At 41.6% G+C, this 21,476-nt stretch overlaps 1 long non-coding RNA gene across 1 annotated transcript; it reads right to left on the reverse strand.

The window, feature by feature from the left end:
* Nucleotides 1–356: 356 nt before the first annotated feature.
* Nucleotides 357–20,136, reverse strand: LOC115355943 (uncharacterized). Its single transcript, XR_003927926.1, has 4 exons — nucleotides 20,125–20,136; nucleotides 4,348–4,356; nucleotides 545–551; nucleotides 357–457 (listed from the first exon to the last, which is right to left on the reverse strand). It is a non-coding gene; the product is annotated as an uncharacterized LOC115355943 (long non-coding RNA).
* Between the last annotated feature and the right edge of the window lie 1,340 nt (nucleotides 20,137–21,476).

Genomic DNA, 21,476 nt, shown 5'->3' on the forward strand with positions numbered 1-21,476 from the left:
ACAGTCCACCTGTTCTCAGAGACCCCGATCTAAGCCAGCTTGTGAGCTGTAGAGAACAGATTCCTTTAATCCACACGGGCTCTCCTCTTGTCCAGACATCCTCATTCAATATGTCGTCATTCCAAACAGAAACAGAATCTATCAGTAGGCCTTCTCCAGTCACGTCAACAGATTACCACCCAGCGGAAAAAAAAGTCGACTCGGTTCACACCCAGACCCTCGTGTGAGTGTTGGAGCTGCGGGAAAACCCTCCATATCAGCACGTTCTTCATATCACTGTACGGAAAAAACAATCTCTGTGTTTGTCGGTTTTTGTTTTGTTGGTTTAGAGGCATTTGTTATCCATGTGATAATGTATTATAGTGGTTGATTTTGCTGATTGTGTTAATTTATTCTGTAGTAGTACACATAGGAATTGTAGGTTTGGTAGCTGACCCCCAGGTGGCGCTTTGTGTAACTGAACCAGATATGGGAGCAGGTGTGACTGAGTGTAGCGGGTGAGCTGTGAATCCTCCGCTGCACTTGTTTACTCTCACATTTTTACATGAGCACTGGTTTGGTATCCGCACCAGTGTTTTTTAACGTCGGTACAGGATGTAAAGATGCTGTGTTTTAATATCAGTGAATCATTCCCATCTGAACCTGGAGAGTGTCTAACATTCCTGTAAGCAAACAAGACCAACGCAGAGAGGATTGGTGGCTTCTACATTTATGTGAATGCTTTGTGAATCCCTGGACTTTGGAAGAACATACTTGACATCCTTCCTTGCAGAACTTGAGCTTTCATTTCATCAGCTTCCTATCGGTTGTTCTCAAAGTCTGCTATCACACAACAAACAGGGCTTATGGGATACGTGGTCTTTGTTTTGGGAAGCATTCGCACCAACAGTACCACTGATGTGAAGCAGAAGGTACCAATCATCTCAGTCGTGGTCTTCTTTGATTACAGTAATCGCTCTGAGGTATCACGGTCAGTCAGGCACTGGTTTATTGGTTTATTGATGTTTAAAAATACGACACCTGGCGTCTTTTAGTTGCAGAAAAGGAGTCGCTCAACTCCAGAAAGACGAGCGCAAAGAACCCGCCTGGGATTCAATCAGAAAACCTTCTGTGAGGCAAAGAATTGTTTGAATGTACCATCCAATGTGAAGTGAAGATTATTTTACATGCCATTGTCTTTGTTTGCTCTCAACTATGTGTTCATGTTGTGTTTTTTTGTTTGTTTATTGCTTTGTATTGTTTTTTTTTGTTTTTTTTTTTTGCTATGGAAAAGCACAAAAAGTTGAAACAGTGTGTACAGGCAGAGACAGACTGCTGTGTGTAGTAGAGAGAGAGAGAGCGAGGGAGGGAGCAGTTGGCCTCTCTAAAATTTCTGATGGCTGTTAAAGGCAGCGACAAGATGCTTCACGTAGGAAATGAATCTGCAACATGAAATGTATCACAGCACGATACAGAAAGAACACAGACCACACACCACTCGACTGATGGGGCTTCAGCAGACACCAGAAAACCTGAGGAAGAAACCAGAGAAAGATAAGCCTGTTAAGGGAAAATGCGCCCATTTTGAAAATGTGGTATTATTTCTCTTTATCTTCCTCTCATTGTTACTAAAAACGATTTTCTTCCCTCGTGTTAATAACAGGAAAAGTACAGTTTTAAGCAGTAATTTGCAAAAACATCCGTCCATGTGCACTTGGTGATAGTATGTGCATTTTAATTTTGCAAAGCGACACTTGAATAGTGACGTTAACCCCTCTAGTGGCTCACAGCGGCTATTTTTGAGAATATTAGCCGGGGCAAAGCCCCCCTCAGCACTCAGTAACACCGAGAGGAAGATAGACCACTGCTGTCCCACACAACAGCTAGGGATAACTTTTTCAAACTGCGTGAACTGTCCCTTTAACAGGCTTTTTGACTGTTTTGTCAGTCGCTCCTCTGTCATCCAGTAGGATCTAATGCTTCCAGATATCCAGAGTGCTTGTTGAATGTGCAGATTTGTGCTTCTGTAGTTGCCGCTGGCTCCCGGCCGCCGTGCACATGCAGGTGAGCACGTGCACGCTCACGGCCCGGTGCTGCTGTCTTTCTGCTTCATCACTGTCTGGCTCTTAGGAAGCGCTCTTGGAAAGCCACTGATATCAGCGTCAGAGTCTCTCATTGACAAGCCGAGCTCCCCCCCTCCATCTCTCTCAGATGCGTGGAGGAGTGTGTTTACTGCATCAGACCACAGGATGCTTACGTTGAGGGAAGCTGTGACCTACATGTAGCCTGTCAGCCAGGTGCCGTCTAAAGAGGATGTCCTGCTCCAGCGTAGCTCAGAGTCCATTGGAAAGGCACCTTGGCATTTTCAGTTTTGCTCTGTAACTCAATTTTGTCCCATAAAATTTTAAAATGACAGAGTGACACGTTAATGTGGTGTAAAAGGTTGACCTGGTGTCTGATGACAGCGGCAGCATCACGAGACGCTGTGGCGCTCTGTGGATGACATGGCTGTGTTCTCCAAGGTCTGTGCACACACTCTAATGCTGTGCTCCACTGAAAAAAAAAAATTGCAGCCTCTTGTAATATCTAATGTCAAATCAGTTCAGTTGCTGGTTTGCAAAAAATGATAGCAGCTGGAACTTTACATTTCAAAGTCCTGTGCTCCGCCGCCACTACACAGGCGCTCTGATCCATTTAAGGTCATGTGACACTGAAAACGTAGATGAAAAGGACTACAAGCTCGTTAAAAGTGATGTTTACAGCGCATGCAGCGGTCTTAACCTGACATGTGAAAGGCGTGGAGTTCATTTTCGGGGAATGAATTGCTGAGTCTGTGGAGCACAGCATTAGAGCCTTCAGAGAGATCCCTGCAGGCGGCTGCTGGGATCTGGTCACAGGTGGACATGTGCGTTTCTGATGCAGGCCCCAACTGTCCGTTCCCCCCCCTCTGAGACGCCGCTCTGCTCGTCTCAGCGCATGAACCCAGACGAATCCATGCTCCGTTTGGCTCCTCATGTTTCCACTGTCCGGGGAAGATCGGCTCGGCGTCCGCCTGCTCAGACACACACCGACACTTCCTCTCATTCAGGCATCTGCTCGTCTTCATATGCAGACAACAAGTTATGTTGGGTTTTCTTTTGCTTTTGTTTTTGCTTTTTGATATATTTTTTTTCCCTAAAAAGAGACTGAGTTGACTTTGGTGGTTTTCTAAATATTGTGTTGACGATCTATTGCGTTCCAATGCCTTTCTAGTAGTGAATTTCTCTTTATCAAAAGGTTTAAATATGTGAAAGCAACCTCAGAAATGTAATTGTACAAAATATTGCTGATAATCATTCCATTGCACATAGTTTATTTTGCATTTATATGCAATATTTTAATTTTGTGGGGAAATTTGTTTTTGTGTTAATATTGTTATTGAAAAAATGTAAATATTCCATTCGGGCAAATAAGCCGTTCTACATTTATATAAAAATCTTATGAGCTTATGGATTAAAAATGATATTAATGAGCAGCAGACTTTTTAATAAACTATATTTGTTACACTTCTATTGTGAATAAAACAGTCTTTTAATAAGTGCTGGTGTTTGGCGTGCTGTCTCTGAAATGAAGTCATGCACAGCGAGGCCAGTTCTGCCTCCTCGTTTATACAAGTCATGCTAAAGGCTCGATATTATTTTCACGGAGCACAAAAAAAATATCAGTGAAGCAGACATTTCTAGAACCTCCACTTGCATGGAAATGGGAGCAGCTCCACACTTCAGCCGGACCTCTGACCCGTGCAGATTAGCTGCAAGCTCTGCCGAGGCGCTGCAGGCTGGGAAGCCCCCGCTCGTTTTGAAGTTTAGGTTGACTGATACTGAACCAGACCAGAGTTTGTCTCTCACATATCTGCAGAAGTTGGACCCAGTGAGAATGTGAGCCCCGGAGGCAGCCCTCAGCAGAAACCATGAGCTGTCACTGTCAGCAGGGCTGGCTCACAGCACCACGGGCCATTTGCAGGATGTGAGCAATGTGAAGATGTCTTCAATTTTACTAATATTTCACCTTAAAAGGCAGGAAGTAGTCTTGAATTCATGCATCAGAGTCAACGTTTCTGATGTTATAAAACCCTAAAGCTACTGAACTGAATACTGCCTTTACACTTGGGGAAATGGCTGTAGATTGACTCAGTTTACAGAACTTTGCTAAGGCTGTCATATTGACCTGCAAAGTGAAATCAAGACCTCCCACCCCCTTCCCCCCCAAAAAAGAAAAGTGTTATTGTCCAAAAAACTTTGTTATGAAAGCTCTTACTGTGTGTTCAGACCAGATGCGAAGTGAGTTTTTCAGGCAGCGCAGTTACATACAAAGTCAATGCAAAGACACAAATTAGTGCTGGGTGGCATGAACTGCGTGAAAGACGCGAAAACAGAAAATTTGTGTCATTCGCCACAAACCGAAATTTTTCAACTTCAGCAAAAAGTTAGCGGCCAAATTGAATTCTCTGTCACCTGCAGACACCCTGATGTGGGCCGGCCTCCAGCACACTGACGCTGAATGAAAGCAACACACACTCAAACAGAAGGAGCCAGGCTCTGTGCATCTGTCAGTAACTCCAAAAAACATCCCACAATAGAAACTAAAACCAAGAATTCATCCTTTACCGTTCTTGTCCTACATTACATGGAAGGAGCAGATGGAGCAGACATTTACTGACTAATATTACGTCTGTGATGCGACAGTCCTCTGATATTTGCCTTTACGTTTCCCATTTGTTGTCTAGATCTCCATTATATTGGATCAGTGCAGCTTTATGGCCTGAGACTGAGGAGCAAACTCCATCTGGGCCCCATAACAACACAAGGAAGCTTCATCTGGGCCTTTATATTGGTTAATGAGTCAACTCTGCATTTAATATGTATACATAACAGCAAAATAACCAGACAATGAACCATCAGGGCGTCTGATGCTCGGAGTCCCCCGCTGGTCTTTGCAACAGACACATCGTCACATGTGCACCACAGACACCACGACTACACTGACTTTTCCACATCCCATAATGTGTTCTTCTCATTCTCATTATTAATAAACATAAGTTAATTTAAGTTATTTACATCTACAGATTTCACTGATCTGAAGTTGTTAAGGAAATTACAAGTCAGTCCATTCTGATTACACAAGCCGATAAATTTTTATTTAAAAAAAAAAAAAGAAAGAAAGAAGCTCATTTTCAAAAACTTAGCAACATCTCATGAACACATTGAGACATCAACCTGAAATCAGAGTTTTCACGAAGCTTGCATATCAAAGCGCATTGTGCTTCACCTCCAGAGGGTAGCACAAATGTGAGAAGTTTATATCTCATATTTGGCTGCATAAAATTTCTCGACATTTCCAAACTTAAAAAAAAAAAAAAAATCACTGGTTCGTCCTAGAGAGCTCAAATTTTTCGGCACATCCACTGAAGTGTGACAAAAGTTTGATGAACCGACCATAGGTTGCAGAGAGGCAGTCAGTCACTATATGTGTTTCTAAAAATGATAATTAAATTAACATATATATCTCTACAAGATGTTTCAAATCTGTATGTATGAATTCAGATCTGTCAAAGAGTCTGCAGTCAAATTCATTGTCTTACTGTAGTTTGCACTGAATGCCCATTTTCTATTGATCAAGCGTCACCAAAGTGTTTGACAATACAGCCAAAACCAGCAGAATGATGTGTGATTTTTTCATAATTTTATCACCAACATTTTGACTGTTTTAACAGTCCAGTTTTGCACGTGATGTCATTTCCTCGAGCTGCGAGAAGGTGTGTGGAGAGCCGTGACTCTCCGTGGTATCATGACTGACTTACCTTCTCAGACCATCCAGAGGTGATGGTTTGAATCCCAGCAGGCCAAACACCTGGCAGCAGTGAGGCAGCTTCTGGAAGTGACATGTTTTCATTGTCCATGACCGCCAGTGGTGCTTGGACTCCCCTCACTGACGCTTGCAGCTACATTTTATTTATTTATGTATTTATTTATTCATTCATTCAGATTGTGTTTTATTTTATTTTAGCATTATTAGAATTATGTTTGCTATTTTCAAGTGAGTTTCTTGTAAAATCTGATTTTTCACCAATGTTCCAGTCATTTTTTACTCAATTGCTAATTGCTCATTTTTTCTTCTTGTGTTTAAAGGAAGTTGAGTTTGTGTGCTGAGGTTTGAAAGGCTTGGGTTCAGTAAAGTGGAGGAGAGACTTGAGGTCCGTGCGACTCTGTGCTTGAGCCTCCCCTCAGTATCAGACAGAAAATATGATCCACAAATGGAGGAGAACTTGAAACACAAAGTCATTATAACATTCATAATTCATCATTTAAAAAAAAAAAAAAAAAAAACTATTTTTTTCACTAATATCTTTAAAAATGTTTTTGCTAGTTTTCAGTTTTTTAATGTAATTTTCTTATCATTTTTTTTTTTTTTTTTTTTTTTTTTTTTTTAATAATGTTCCAGTAATTTTTACTGTTTAAGAATTGGTTATTTATTTATTTATTTATTTATACATTCATGTTTTGAAAGAAATCAAGTGTGTTGGTTTAAAAGGGTTAAGAGCTGCTTGTAGGAGTGATGTCGTGACTTGCAAGTCTTGATCATCAATCAGTAGTGCACAGATGAAAGGATTCACCATGGCAACCGACAACAAGGAGACCAGAGTTTCATTTTCCACACCTCTTGAATTGGACGTTTTAATGCAATTCTATGCTAAATACAAGCACTGGCACATGGTCAGCTTTCCCCTCACTCTCGAACAAGAAACCCAAACCCCTCCACTTGAGGCAGTAACTTCGCTCTCAACTTGGAGAGGGCAAACCACCTTTTTCCGGCAGAGCACCACGGCCTCCGACTTTGGGGTGCAGATCCTCATCCTGACTGCTTCACCCTCGGCTGCCGACCGTCCCAGTGCATGCTGGAGTGCAGCTGACTGATAGTGATCTAGACTCTCTCTGGGAGCGTCGGGTCCTCCAGAAAGGAAAAAGTATCATCAACAGCGAGCATGCTCTATCAAAAGAATTTACACTTATGATGTCAGGGCGGCATTACTTGCCCCCACCTAGAAAGACAAACCGCTACTCCAGCTCGTTCATTCCCTCTGCCATTAAGTTGCTGAGAGATCTCTTTTTGTTCTTTTGGTGCCTGGCACAGTTTTTTGCACTAACCCTTTTAGGGCTCTTGTATGTTTATATTCTGCGTGCGATATTCCCTGGCACTTTACTCTATTCAGAGCAACATTCTTGTGCAATATACGCAAGCACTTTATACAGCTGTTTCTATTTCTTTTAGTCAGTCTTGTATTTTTTTAATGAACTCTCTTATGCACATTATAAAGCTGTTTCTTTGTATTCCTTAAGTCAGGTTTGTATTTTTATCTCCCCGCTCGTCATTTATTTATATATTTATAAATAAAGCTTTCTGATTCTGATTCTGATTCTGATTCTGGAGCTCACTGCTTTTAGGCCAAAAAACCCACATCATCTGCAAAGAGCAGAGGTCGCCAATCCTCCACACCCTGACTGTGCCTGGAATCTTGGAGAATGGAGAATGAATGCAGACCCAGGTCAATAAACAAATGGAAATAGTTGACAATTGTAGCTTTAATGACAATTCTCTTATTAACATTATATCCCCTGCATAAAATGCCTTGATATTGGTCAATGATGAGGCCAAAACGTCACAAAATGTCTACATGTGTAATTGATAATGCAAAACAGTTGCATATGATTGTAACTCAAAAGATCTGAGGGAGTCTAATGCTGCTGCAAAAGCTTCAACATGAGAGACAATTGTGTTAGCATGTGACAGCTTGGGAATGAGAGGGGGGGGTGGACTGACTGCGTATCACACACTCAACTTTCCCTTTAGACAGAGCGGAGAGAACAGGGCAAGTGAGGAATAATATGTCACTGAGTTTAATATGAAACAGAATAATAGGCGATGGCCTGCTAATAAAACTACTATAAAATAACAGGCTATCTATTTGAACGCATATGCCAATCTAAAATTATTTTCTCATTGGAAATGCCAGTGAGAGAAACCAGAGTTGTCACTTTCTCACCAAGCAAAAAAATGTCAGACTTTATAACAATTTGCCACTAAGAAAATGGATGTTGTGACTGTGAATAATAATATGGACTTCAATTTGGGCGGACTACCCAAAAAGGTCATGACAGCTCCTTGTCAAATATCTCCCGGGTAAAATGCTGCAGGTTCAACAGATTTTCTGACCAAAACCTCAATGTTGGTTCAGGTAAACCTGAGGCAGAGCAGGTGAGCTTCAGGCTGCAAGTTACCATGTTGACATGCCTAGAGTTCACCTAATCTCACCTTTTGGAGCTGAAAAAGGTTTCACTTTCTTCGGCATTTACAAACTTGCTCCCTGGAACACCGGCTGAGTGATGAGACAGGGGGCAGTGCCGTTGTAAAGAGGGGAAAGGTGATGACAAATCTAAGGGCCCACGGCCCACTAGGGCCCACACACAGTTAAAAAAGTGGCAATGAATGGGGTAGAGGGGCCCACACCGATATTCTTTCAGGGGGCCCAGAATTCCTAGCAACTGCCCTGCAGGGGGCGCGGCCAGGCAGAGGGCAGGGCCAGAGGTCTGTCAGTGTCAGGTGTGTTGATAAGGTATGTATGAAGGTGTGTGTCAATCACAGAGCTCAGAGCAAAAAAAAACCTGTGAAGAACCAACAAATCAGAGGAGGATCCACCCGTCGACCTACTGATTTATTGATCTGCTGAGTTTCTGATCTATTGATCTACTGGCAGACGATTCAGAAGCTGCTGCTGGACCCACAGACTGAAGGTCAGTTTCTATAAGCTGCAGCAGGTTTCAAACATTACCATATAACAGGGGTCAGCAACCTTTTTGACATGGAGTGCCAGTTTGAAATTCTCTTGTCAATGAGTGTGCCACAGTGTTAATTTCGTCGGCTATTTTTCAATTTAGTTTTAGTCTTTTTTGTTTAGTCACATTTTAGTCGACAAAAAGTCTTGGCATTTTAGTCTAGTTTTAGTCAAAGAAAATCCAAAGTATTTTAGTCTAGTTTTAGTCAAAGAAAATCCAAAGTATTTTAGTCTAGTTTTAGTCAATAGTCTTTCTTTAGTCTTTGACCTGCATCATGTTGGCTTTTTTTAATTTAACGATATGTTAAATTATTATTATTATTTTAAAAATGTAAATCGCTTATCAAACAGACCTAACAATTCAGCTACCAATGAATGAGCAGTAGTATGCATGTGATAACATAGATTGAAAAATAAGCCGAAGTGATACCTCTTCTCTGAATAGACAAGCTAAGCCAGTGTGCTGCTGTTAGCCAGTGAAAATACAGCGGAGTGGCAACTCTTCACTTTGTTACACAATCCATGTCAGTGCGCTGCTGTTTTAATGCCGGTGGGTGTGTGCTCCTCAGTCACACACACACACACACACACACACACACGGCATGAGCACACAGCAGCACAGGAGGAAAAAAACTAACAAGCATCCAATGAATGCACTTTTTGGATTGTAATTTAAAAGTCTATGCCGAAAAAGGAAAGACACATTTTATTAAGTTTTTATTTAATGAAGTAGATTTCGTCTTGTCTTTTTTCGTCAACAAAAAAATGCGTGTTAATTTCGTCACAGTCACTGTTTAAGGGTATTGATTTCGTCTCGTTTTCGTCATGAAAAAACCTATCATTGACCAATGTGTTTCATCTAGTCTTGTCTGACGAAATTAACACTGGTGTGCCATAATCAACAGCAGGATAAACAAGTTAAATTATGGTATGACACAAAATACAAAAGCATTTCCAACACACCTGCACACACACACACACACATCTTTTAACCCCGCTGTTTGCTGATCTCTGACATTTTCTGCCATTTCATCGACATGTCGCTGAACACTTCTTGCTGACGTGGGAATGTCCTTGATTCTTGACTTGATTGTTTCTATGTTTGGCAAGTTTTCAAAAAGCATATCTGAGCAACTGGGAAAAGCCTCCTTAATATATTCTCCATTGGTGAACGGCTTTCCATGCTTAGCAATGCAATGAGCAATGCGATAACTAGCTTCAGCGGCATCATTTTTAGCAGTGGCGAGGTCTTTGAGGCTGCTGGCTTGATTCCCACACCTGGACACAGCGCGTTTAATTGACTTTATCTGCTTGGTCTGTGAAAGCCGTCTGGTGCTTTGACTCAAAATGTCGCTTAACACTTGACGTTCAGCACACAACAGCAAGCTAATGTTACGGTTACCACATCTGAAGCGTCAGCCTCTGTGGTAAATGTGGGCGGGGCAGCTGAGGTTGCCGACCCCTGGTCTATGACGAGGGAAGAAGCCAGGTCTTAAGTGTTTTCAAGAAAAAAATGGAAAGCAAAGTTATATTTGTCACCCCTTTTTTTTTTTTTTTTTTTTTTTTTTTTTTTTACCAATCAGTGAAATAATCTCGAAATCGTAACATGATCCCAAACTGTGAATTTTGTGACCGATTGCACCTCTGTTTCTCAGTCACACTAACACACTGACATGATCATGACTTACTTATCTTCAAAAGCATGTTCATCTGTAAATTTTATGTGCACTTTCATTGAGTGGTCACCCTTCACGGACACACAGTTGTGCTCTGGTCTCTCCTGCTGGACCCTGACAGAAACATTATGAACACAGTGAAGGGATCTGTGTCCTCTGTCCTGAACAATGCTTTAGTTTCTTAGCGGTGCCAATATACTCAGACAATAAATACTTACTCAGCAGAAGCATGTTCTTGATCTTTAAGTTGTTCAAGTTGTTATGCCCCGTCTAGGGGTGCGGAGACATGACATGAAAAAGGCCCCATCTTCCCCAATTCTCAAGTAGCCAGCAGGACAGCTTCTCAAAGTAAACAGTTTTTTTTTTTTTTTTTTAAAGGGATAGGTACTAGTGTACAAAAACAATAATTTTAGCTTTGGGGTGAACTAAGGCCAACATAATAAACAAAACAGTTCTGAATGAAAAACAACCAACTCTAATCCTAACAAAGAAAACCATACAAACACTTACCTCCCTAGTCTAACAAAAAAACAGGAGAAAAAGGATCAACTAAAACGGCAGTTCACCCCTACAGCTCTACATAAAAAGATTCACAGGTGTTGCACAAAAGAACTGGCTGGCTGGTTGAGAGATGAGGAGGATAGGGAGAGCCTGCTGCTGCTGCTGCTGCTGATCTCCATCTTGGGCTTTATATAGCTCTTCTCCTGCTTCATTAGCCAATCCTGGGACTGGAGAACCTCAGCCAATCCAACGTCACTGTGGAGCCCATGTGCTAACAAAGATAGGGAACAAAAAACAAAGCACACACTCCAACAAAAACTGCACATAATGACAACAGTCGTAATAGTTTCTCTCTCTTGTTTTCAGGACCAATATATAGAGCTGTTTATCATCAGCATAACTGTGAAAACTGATGCCGTGTCTCCTGATGACGTCCCCAAGTGAAAGCATGTATAAATTAAAGAGAATTGGACGTAAAATTGAGCCTTGGGGCACCCCACACTTGATTTCATTGGTCCCTGAGGAGCATTTATCCATACTTACAAAGAAACGTCGATCTGAGAGATAAGAGCTGAACCAGGTAAAAACAGTACCAGAGAGGCCAATCAGGGTCCTGAGTCTGTTTAACAAGATATGATGGTCTACTGTATCAAAGGTAGCGCTGAGATCCAGTAGAACTAAGACTGTAAGTTTTTGTTAGTCCAAACTACACCTGCTGTCATTCAAAATCTTTAAAAGGGCTGTCTCTGTACTGTGGTTCATCCTAAAACCAGATTGATATTTCTCTAAAATGTTGTTTCTGTTTAAAAAATCAATTATTTGGATAAAAACAAGTTTTTCTAAAAGTTTACTTAAAAATGGTAAGGTGGATACAGGATGATAGTTATTAAAATGTTGGGATTTAAATTACTCTTCTTCAGAAGGGGCTTCACCACCGCCATTTTAAAGGCAGCGGGGAAGACACCCGTCTGAAGAGAGTAATTCATAATGTTTAAAATCCTCTCCTCAAAGAATCCATAAAATGATTTTAAAAGCAATGTTGGAATCGGATCCAAAAGACAAGTCATGGGGTTTACTTAGGAGAAAACTCGACCAAGCCTCCTCGCATCAACCAGGGCAAATTTCTCCAGTGTTTCCACAGGTAAAATCAACAATTCAGATCTGTTAAAATTGACATTCTGGACCTGATATCATCTATTTTACTTCTGAAGTGGTCTGCAAAATCCCCACAAAGGGTGTTTTTGTGATGAGTTTTGAAAAATGGGAAGTTCTTGCCTGTTCGACTGCATTATTGTAGGTTTTGAGTTGCTCATGCAGAATTTCATAGTGAACTGTCAGTTTAGTTTTTTTTTTTTTTTTTCCATTTTCCTCATCGTTTCTCCATGGGAATGTAGTTTTGTTTTTTATGATTTTGGTTAAAAGTGGTGCCACTGTGTCTCGGGTTGATTTCAGTTCACAGTTAAAATTGTCAACAATAAAATCACACGGTGCAGGTAAAATTTCAGCAGGAGTGCTCTGTAAAATCTCGATAAAATTTTCAGCCACTTCAGAAGTTAGGTAGCGTTTCCTCACTGTTCTCACCGGGGCCTCCTGATGGTTAAAACAGGTGATGTTAAAAAACACATAAAAGTGGTCAGACACAGCCAGGTCAGCAACAGAGACACACCAGTGGACAGGCCATAGGTTATGACCAGATCAAGGGTATGTCCTCTGTTGTGAGTAGGCTGAGTGATATGTTGATTAAAATCCATGCAATTAAAAGGTTTAAAAATTCTCTGGACATAGAATCAGAATTATTATCGATGTGCAGATTAAAATCACCAGTTAAAATGATTCTGTTGTATTTTGTGTGTATAACTGATGAACATTTGGAAAATTCCTTGATAAAAGATGTACAGTGCTGTGGTGGTCTGTAAATGGTGACACAGAGAGTAGGAGGGCTGTTAAAAACAAAAGCATGATGCTCAAATGATGTATAGGTGTTAAAAGAAACTGTATTTGGAACCAGTGAATTTTTAACAATTGAGGTGGTTCAGCCACTTTTCTTGCCCTTTCTAGTTGAGAATAAAAAGTTAAAATTAGGTGAAGAAGTGAGAACAACTGGTGCATCAGTGCCAAGCCACGTCTCAGTCAGCAGGAGACTGTCAAGCTTGTTATGTAAAATTAAGTCATTTATGATAAAAGATTTGTTTAAAAGAGAGCAGACGTTCAGCGTTTGTACATCCTGGTGGAAATAACAGTTTTTATATGGTGGAAATTGTCCTTTTCCTCAAAAAGCAGAGAGGAGAGAACTGAGGGGTGTGGGTGTATGTATCAGGAGAGCTAAAAAAAAAAAAAAAAAAACACTGGCAAGAGTTTGTGGCGATTAGGAGTAGACACAGTTGACCGTGATGGTGTTAATGGTCAAAGAGAGGGAGATAGCGGCAGTACGGCATGCTGAATGTTTGCAGTGAGTGAGCGGCTACCGGACCTGTTCGGATGTAACCGGTCAGGAGTGAATAAGGAAGTGTGGCCCCAAAACAGAGCAAGGTTGTGAATGTAATTTATGTTATGGGTGCTGCACACGGACTGCAACCACATGTGGAGATTAAGCAGCCTGGAAAACCACTCTGACCCCCGGTTCAGTGTGGGGATGGGGCCGGAGAGGAATATATTTGTCCTTGAGTGGCCCAGCCAGAGCCCGGACTTAAGTCCAACCGAACATCTCTGGAAAGACCTAAAAATGGCTGTCTACAGACGCTGCCCATCCAGCCTGACTGAGATTGAGAGGATCTGCTGAGAAGAATGGGAGAATATGCCCAAAAACAGGTGTGCCAAGCTTGTAGAGACATACCCATGAAGAGTTGAGGCTGTGATTGCTACCAAAGGTGCTTCAGCAAAATACTAAGCCATGGGTGTGATTACTTATGTACCAATTGGGTTTAAATGTTTACATTTTTAATAAATTTACAAAAATGTCTGATGTCATGTCTTGACTTTGTCAGTATGGGCTATTTTGTGTAGATTTTTTTAAAAGAAAACTAAATAATAATAAGTCTGTAACGTAAGAAGATGTGGAGGGGTGTGAATACTTTCTGGTGGCACTGTACATGCCTTATGAAGAGTAACCAACGAGATTCTGATGCCGGCAGATAAAGGTGCGCTCTTTGAGACCATCAACCATGCCATCTTGCTTGGTAGGTTAGAACACTGGAAAAATAAATATTTTAACAATTGCATTCATAATTCTGTGTCCTTGTTTGCCCCCCTGCTGTGTGGAGTACCTCAGGGGTCTGTCCTCGGACTAATCCTCTTCTCATGCTTCCTCTGGGTCATCTATTCAGCTGCTATCATACTATTGTTACCAAAATGGGTGAACAAAAGACATTTTTAGGACATAAAAGCAACTTGAGTAGTTATGGAAAGTCATGAAAAAATCCTGAAATTTTAGGGTCACAGAAGGAACTTTGTATTTACTTTGCTCTCAGTGGAGTTACGTAATCCATCACCTCTGATCCGTTCCACTTCACCTGTGAAAGTGCAGCAGGTTTTTTAACCCAGCCAGAGGGGACATTCAGATTCTAAACAACACCATTTGCAGCCAATTAATTCAGAGTTATGAGTTACGTTATTTTTACTAGGTTGAACTTTTTCGACGGGCTTGGTTGATATTTTAAACACACTGCACACTAGTCTAAATCCACACCCTGATGAAAGCCAGAGGCCAAAAAATGTTGGTGATTCCCACACAGTCCAATCAATTACTTTTTTGCCTGCAACAGAGAAGTATGCTGTATTCACTATATTTTTCTGTTTCTACAAACTGATGACCTGCACCTCTTTTTTTTGTTAACACGCTGCACTCCATCAATACTCATCTTCTGTCAACACAGAGGTCAAACTGAAATGCACTGGATTCACACAACTGTAAGCTAATTACTTCTCTTAAAGTCAGCTCTGGGGTGGAAGCAGTCAAAATACTGTGCCTTGTTCTTCACCCCTATAGCGTTTCTCAGCAGGTAGAGTTTGTTCATGTCAGAAAACAGAAAACTGTTTGGTCCAAACCACACAGGATAGAATGTTGTTTGGGATAGATGAGCATAACATACGCAAACTTGGGTAAATGCAGAAGTGTGTGTGTGTGTGTGTGTGTGTGTGTGAGAGAGAGAGAGAGAGAGAGTGTGAGTGTGTGTGAGAGTGTGAGTGTGTGTGGCTGTACAGCTCTTAGGTTGTGTGATTTGGGTTGAACTTTGGGCAGGCTTTTATTTTAAAAGGTGTTTATTTCACACCAAACTAAACTGACTATATTCCATTGTAATTTTCCCCTTGTGGGTTGGGGTGATTATCATTTTAATGTTGAACATATCATTATGTTTTTTTTTTTGTCTTCAAAAATTTTTTTTGTTGTTGTTCTTTTTTGTTCTATGTTTTGCTCATTTTTGTTGATTGTTTTTACATTTCTGCTGGTAATTTTGTGGCAATTTGATGCCAATTTCTTGCCATTTCGGATGGTTAATTCTGTGGTGATTTCTTTGTGGTCATTTTCTTGTAATATTTTAAACATATTTGTGAGCAATAAAATAAAGCGAATCAAAGCAAATTTTGTGCATAAATTAAACAAACTATATAAACCATTTTGCTGCTCTCTTTTGCCAACTGATACAACACTGTGGCGATTCGAGCAGAAGAGGAGGGTGACTGCCACAAAAGATTAAGTGGCAAAGGGTTTGATGCCGTTCCTTTCCTTGCTTTTTCTACCAGTTCACTCCTCCTTGTTTGCATATCCATCCATGTCACATACATAATACATCATACAGAGGCTGGCTGTCAGAGTGGAGGGAGGCCGGATTCACACACTTGTGAAATGAAACTGAGCAAGTGAATGCAAAACTTGCAAAATGCAAAAACAATAACTGTTTATTGCCTTAGATGTCGCTAAAATCAACAAAAGCAAAAACCTCATGCATTACAGAGCCAAATTTAACTGAGCTGTGAAACAATAATCCCGACTTGGTAGTCATTTTGTATCCTGTAACAGGATCTGAGATCTGGAGGCCCTCCAGTCCAGCCAGCAGCAGCAGAGTAAAGCAGTACATACATCTGATGACCACTAGAGGGCAGAACAGGAACACAAGACCAGAGGCTTGTTATTACACTGCAAAAATGTTTGTGCCCAGGGGGCCTGAGGCTGCCCACCCTCGCATTTGTTCACACCACTTCAAATGAATTCGTTCATATCCCAGAATTTGCATTTCCCTTCTTTGTGACTTCCTGTTGTGTTTGAGCTCCTGACCGCCATCCAGCAGCCTTCCCCTCACTCTTGAAAGTTGGTCTATGTTTTCATGCTTTAGCCCTTTTTTTCTGCGTGCCAAGCCCTCTGGCAACATTACTACTTAAGCTGAATGTCTAAAAGCCAAAAAGAAAACTGGGTGGCTTAGCATCTCATTACTTACAGCCAATGTGTGTCTCTGTGTGTGTGTGTGTGTGTGTGTGTGTGTGTGTGTCTGTCTGTGTGTCTGTGTGTATTTTTCTTATGAGGGAAAAGAAGCATTGAGAGCTTTCTGGAAATTCCTCAAAAGTAGTGCTGGGATGGAGTTGACAGTCTATATTCTTTTCAAGGCCGTTAAAAGACCAGTCATGAGCTGATATTTTGTACTGATATTAACATACTTTAAATGGGACATTCCAAGCTAAAGGAATTCAAAAAGCTGTAGTATTCAGTTTTTATTCTTCAGGGTAGAAAAGCCTTTGAACCAGCACTTACCAGACTTCCCAGGCATCCTAGAGAACCTGATTATTCATGAGCTAGTCTTCCACTCATAGAAACCACATGGAAAATTCAAGAAAAAAAAAATCTAAATATCCTGGAAAGAGTCATGAGATCATGGAAAATTTTGGCTGCTTGTACATTTTCAAATGTTTTCCTGAGCCCACATTGCATATTTTTAGCTGCGGATGCTCCGTTTCAGCACCTGTTAAAATCGAAATTGACACATTTGTGCGCAGTTAGCATGTCCGTTTTTTTTTTTTAATAAACATTTTGTACAGCACAAACATGTTAACATGCTAATTGAGACAGGAGTTTCACTTTGTCCAGTTTGAATCATTCTAAGGTGGGATATGAGCGACAGTGAACTTTTCTGAAGAATCTAAAGCCTTTTTTTAAGCCTTTGTGAACTCTAATGTTCTCTCAAATTTCCCAATGCAACACCAAAGTAAAAACAATAAATAAACAAATTCTTGACCATTTGGTGTGTTGATACTGAAAATAAACTTTAAAAATGCATGTTGTACAACAATGTCACATCCATTGTGTATCTGTAGGTTTCAGTGCTTCACTGAAGCTACATCATCTTACACTTGGTGAAATATTCGAAGCCAAGATACCCTTGTTTTATGGCTGCAGCATTACTACAGAAAAATGAAAAATATCTAAATGTTTTATGCATCATTTTCTACACATTTTCCTGTAATTCAGCAGGACATACACTCAGTGGTCACTTTATCAGATCCACCTGTACAGTCTAATGCAGCTCAACACAACAGCTCTGCCATAAATTCTACCTTTTAACAAAGTTTATCATGTTCAGTTTTGGTTGACATTGTGGAGAATGTGTTAGTTTAATTCTGTGTTTATTATTGAGGTTGCAGTTTGCAGAGATCTTGTACTGGACTACATTATATTAAGAGCTGTTTCTAATTTTTTGTCCTCCCTATTTATACACATGAGGGAGGACAGAATATTAGAAACAGCTCTCAATCAAATACAGTCCAGTCCAACAGCAGCACTAACTATGAGCTCAGTGCTAAACATAGAAGTGAATGAACACATCTATTACTGTGACAAAAAGAAAAGCTGAGCATTACAGGCAGCAGGAAAGGAAACTTTCTGGCACAACAGTTGGATTGGATAGTATCAGATTGTACTGGTGGACATAAGTGTATTTGGTATCTATGGAAACCCTGGGATCTCTACTAGAATAGGGGTTAGGGTTAGGGTCATGCTGCACATGTGTCTGACAATGACAAATCCACCAAGGACTGGGAGTGCTCAGGCAGGGTAGAGGAGAGCTCCCCATAGACAACCAGTGCAATATTGATCTATTGATCTACTGAACAAGAAACAGGTTGGAGTCAAACAGTGTTGGCCAGTAATGACACAATATACGGCCAATCTGATAAGTCAGTCCATCATCAATAAAGGCATCATTGTATTGCACTGTGTGATTCTGCCAGTCATAGAAGTGGCTGTCAAACAATGGCAGTCTAAGCTAGTTTTGTTATTGCATAATGTTGGCAGTGGTTTCATACGTATGCTGCCATATACGTCTGTGCTGAGAAAATCTTGTTTCAGCTCCTGTCAAAAAATGAAACACCGATCCAGCAGTTCTGATTGGTTTAATTGATGGCACAATGCAGCGATTTGGAGGGGGCATATCATTAATACAGATGTCAGTGTCAATAGCTATTAATTTGACAAAAATATGAATCAGCCCTAATGCAAGAGTAGCCTTGGGGGACTCTGTGACGATCCAGAGAAATGATGATCTATCAGTTTGAGCTGTAGAGCCTGCCAGCTGACAAACAGGAATATGTGTATGTACGGTGTATGTGTGTGTGTGTGTGTGTGAGAGAGAGAGAGAGAGAGAGAGAGAGAGAGAGATCCTGGTCTCTTTGTTGTCCAACCAGCAGCCCAGAATCACCACAGCAACAAATGTTTGGCTCTGAAGATGGTGCATCTTGCAGATTAACATGTCGCTTCAAATGTATCATGCTCATGTATCTTCAAAGAACATGTTTGGCAAAGCTGGAGCACCAATGATTTCAGTAAGCAACACCTGTGTTTGAATTTGATTTCTTTAGTGAGGACACAGATTCCACGTAGTTTCAGTTGTGTAATCTGGGTAAATTCACCCTAGATTAATGCCATGTTACTGTTCCTTTAAGAGATGCTGACATTGATTGACATGTGCCGCTCACGCACAGCAGAAAGCGCTGTGGGTGTGACCAGTGTTGCCAACTTGGCGACTTTCTCGCTAAATCTGGCGACTTTCCAACTCTCCATGGCGACTTTTTTTGTGAAAAGCGACTAGCGACAAATCTAGCGACTTTTCCTGGTGTTACTGGAGACTTTTCTGGTATTTTGGCGACTGACATGAAAGTACGTATCGTTCCTCTGCAGTTCCTATTCTCAGCGAGCAGCGGGCAGCAGCCTGTGATGTCGCGTGCCGCGGCGCGAGCCCCTCCCCCGCGGCCCGCCTCAAAGTACTCACAGGTGGTTACAGCCTCCAGTCGCGCGTGGCAGTCGCACGCAGCTGCAATCAGGAGAGGAGCAGAGAGGAGACCCACATCACTCCGCGTCCAGGCAGCAAATGAATCGCGCATGTGCAAAGCAAGCCGCCGTTGTTCCCGCTCTTACTTAGAATGTTGGATGTAAATATTTATTCATTGTCACTAAAATAAATCACTGCGTTTGACTCACACAGCCTCAGTCACTTACTCACCTCGTCCACTGTGTGTGTGCCTCTCTGTGACATAAGCTGCAAATCTAGCTTGCTGGCATCATGGCTCAGTCTAAACTTTACACTCAAAATATAGAAAGGAGTGGGAATCAAACCCTGAATTCAAAGGGTGGTTGAAGCCATTTATTGGGGATGATACAAGGGCATACTGCCTGTATTGTAAGGCTGATTTCTACGCTAAACTTAGCGATGTGAAAAAACACATGGCAACTCAGAAACATGCACAAAAGGCAAAGCCTTATAATAGTTCAACCCAAAGCACACTGCCATTTATAAGTAAAAAAATTGACTCGGCAAAAAAGGCTGAAGCCACCATAGCATTAGCCATTGCTGAACACTGCTCCATGCTGGCTTGTGATCACATTGGGGAAGCATGTAAAGCTGCTTTCTCAGACTCCACTGCTGCTGCGCACTTCAGAATGCACAGGACAAAGTGCACTGAAATGATTAATGCTGTTCTAGCACCATACTTTCTCAAAAAGTTGGTTGCAGATGTGGGTGACCAGCGTTTCAGCCTCCTCCTCGATGAGTCTACAGATGTGAGTGTTTCTAAGTACCTGGGGGTTGTGATAAGGTACTTCAGTGACAGCAAGCAGACAATTGTTTCTACATTTCTGGGGCTTGTTGAGTTGGAGGGAGGAGATGCCAGATCTATAGCCCGTGCTGTTGTGTCTTTCCTGGAGAAGTGCTCTCTTAAAAAAGAGAAACTGATGGGGATAGGGACTGACAATGCCTCTGTTATGACAGGCATTAACAATGGGGTCCATAAAGTGCTGAAGGAGGAGTATGGCCTCAAAGATCTGGTTCTCATCCGCTGTGTGTGTCACTCTCTGCAGCTTGCTGTCAGTCATGCTTCCAATGACACCATCCCCCGTAGTGTGGAGTACTTGGTACGGGAGACTTACAACTGGTTTTCAGTGTCTCCAAAACGCAGAGAGGCCTACAAGGCCATATATGAGACCATTAACTGTGGGGAGAAACCCTTACGAATAACCAAGGTGTGTGCAACACGTTGGCTCTCCATTGAACCAGCGGTTTCACGGATTTTGGACCAGTGGGAGGAGCTTAAACTGCATTTCGCAGTAACCAAGTCCAGTGAACACTGTTACATGGCTGAGGTTTTGTACTCCATGTACAGTGATCCTCAAAACCTCCTGTATCTGACTTTTTTGAAGTCAGTGCTGGGTGAGGTACAGTTGGCCATAAAGGCTTTTGAGGGAGAGCAGGTGGATCCTCTGAAGCTTCTTGACAGCTTGGTTAGCCTGATCAAGTCTGTGAGTAGCAGGGTGCTGAATCCACTGGCAAATGTTGACGTACTGAAAGGTCCAATTGATGGATACATCAGTCCCAAACCGTACCTTGGTTACCTTTTAGAGTCTAAGGCAGCTGAGCTCCACCTTGCACCTGAGGAGGAAAACAATATCAGAAAACGGTGTGTAGCCTTCACCATCTCCCTCACTAATGAGTTGAGGGTGAGACTGCCTGACAACATCGAAGCATTGAAATGCATGTCAGTTTTCAATGTGGAAGAGACTCTAAAACACAGCAAGAGCCCTGGAGACATAGAGAAAATAGTAAAGCTCCTTGGCTACTCACCTGTAGAAATAGATAAGATCGTCCAGCAATGGCGTGTAATCCATCTCAGTAGGTGGAGTGAAACAAAAAATACAGTGGGCTTCTGGAGTGAGGTTTGGAAGTTCAGAGACGCAGCTGCCATCAACCCGTTTCAGGAACTTGCCATGGCTGCCTTGTCTGTGTTGTCCTTGCCACACTCGAATGCTGAAGTTGAGAGAGTATTCAGCCAGATGAGTGTGGTAAAAAGCAAACTCAGAAATAGGATGTCCTTGCAGACCCTTAACTCCATCCTCTATGTGCGATATGGTCTGAAGCTATCTGGTGAGGCTTGCTACGAGCACAAGCTACCTGATAATGTTTTGCAGCTTTGTGGCA

This window comes from Myripristis murdjan, chromosome 24 (assembly GCF_902150065.1).
Source record: "Myripristis murdjan chromosome 24, fMyrMur1.1, whole genome shotgun sequence".
Lineage (NCBI taxonomy): Eukaryota > Metazoa > Chordata > Actinopteri > Holocentriformes > Holocentridae > Myripristis > Myripristis murdjan.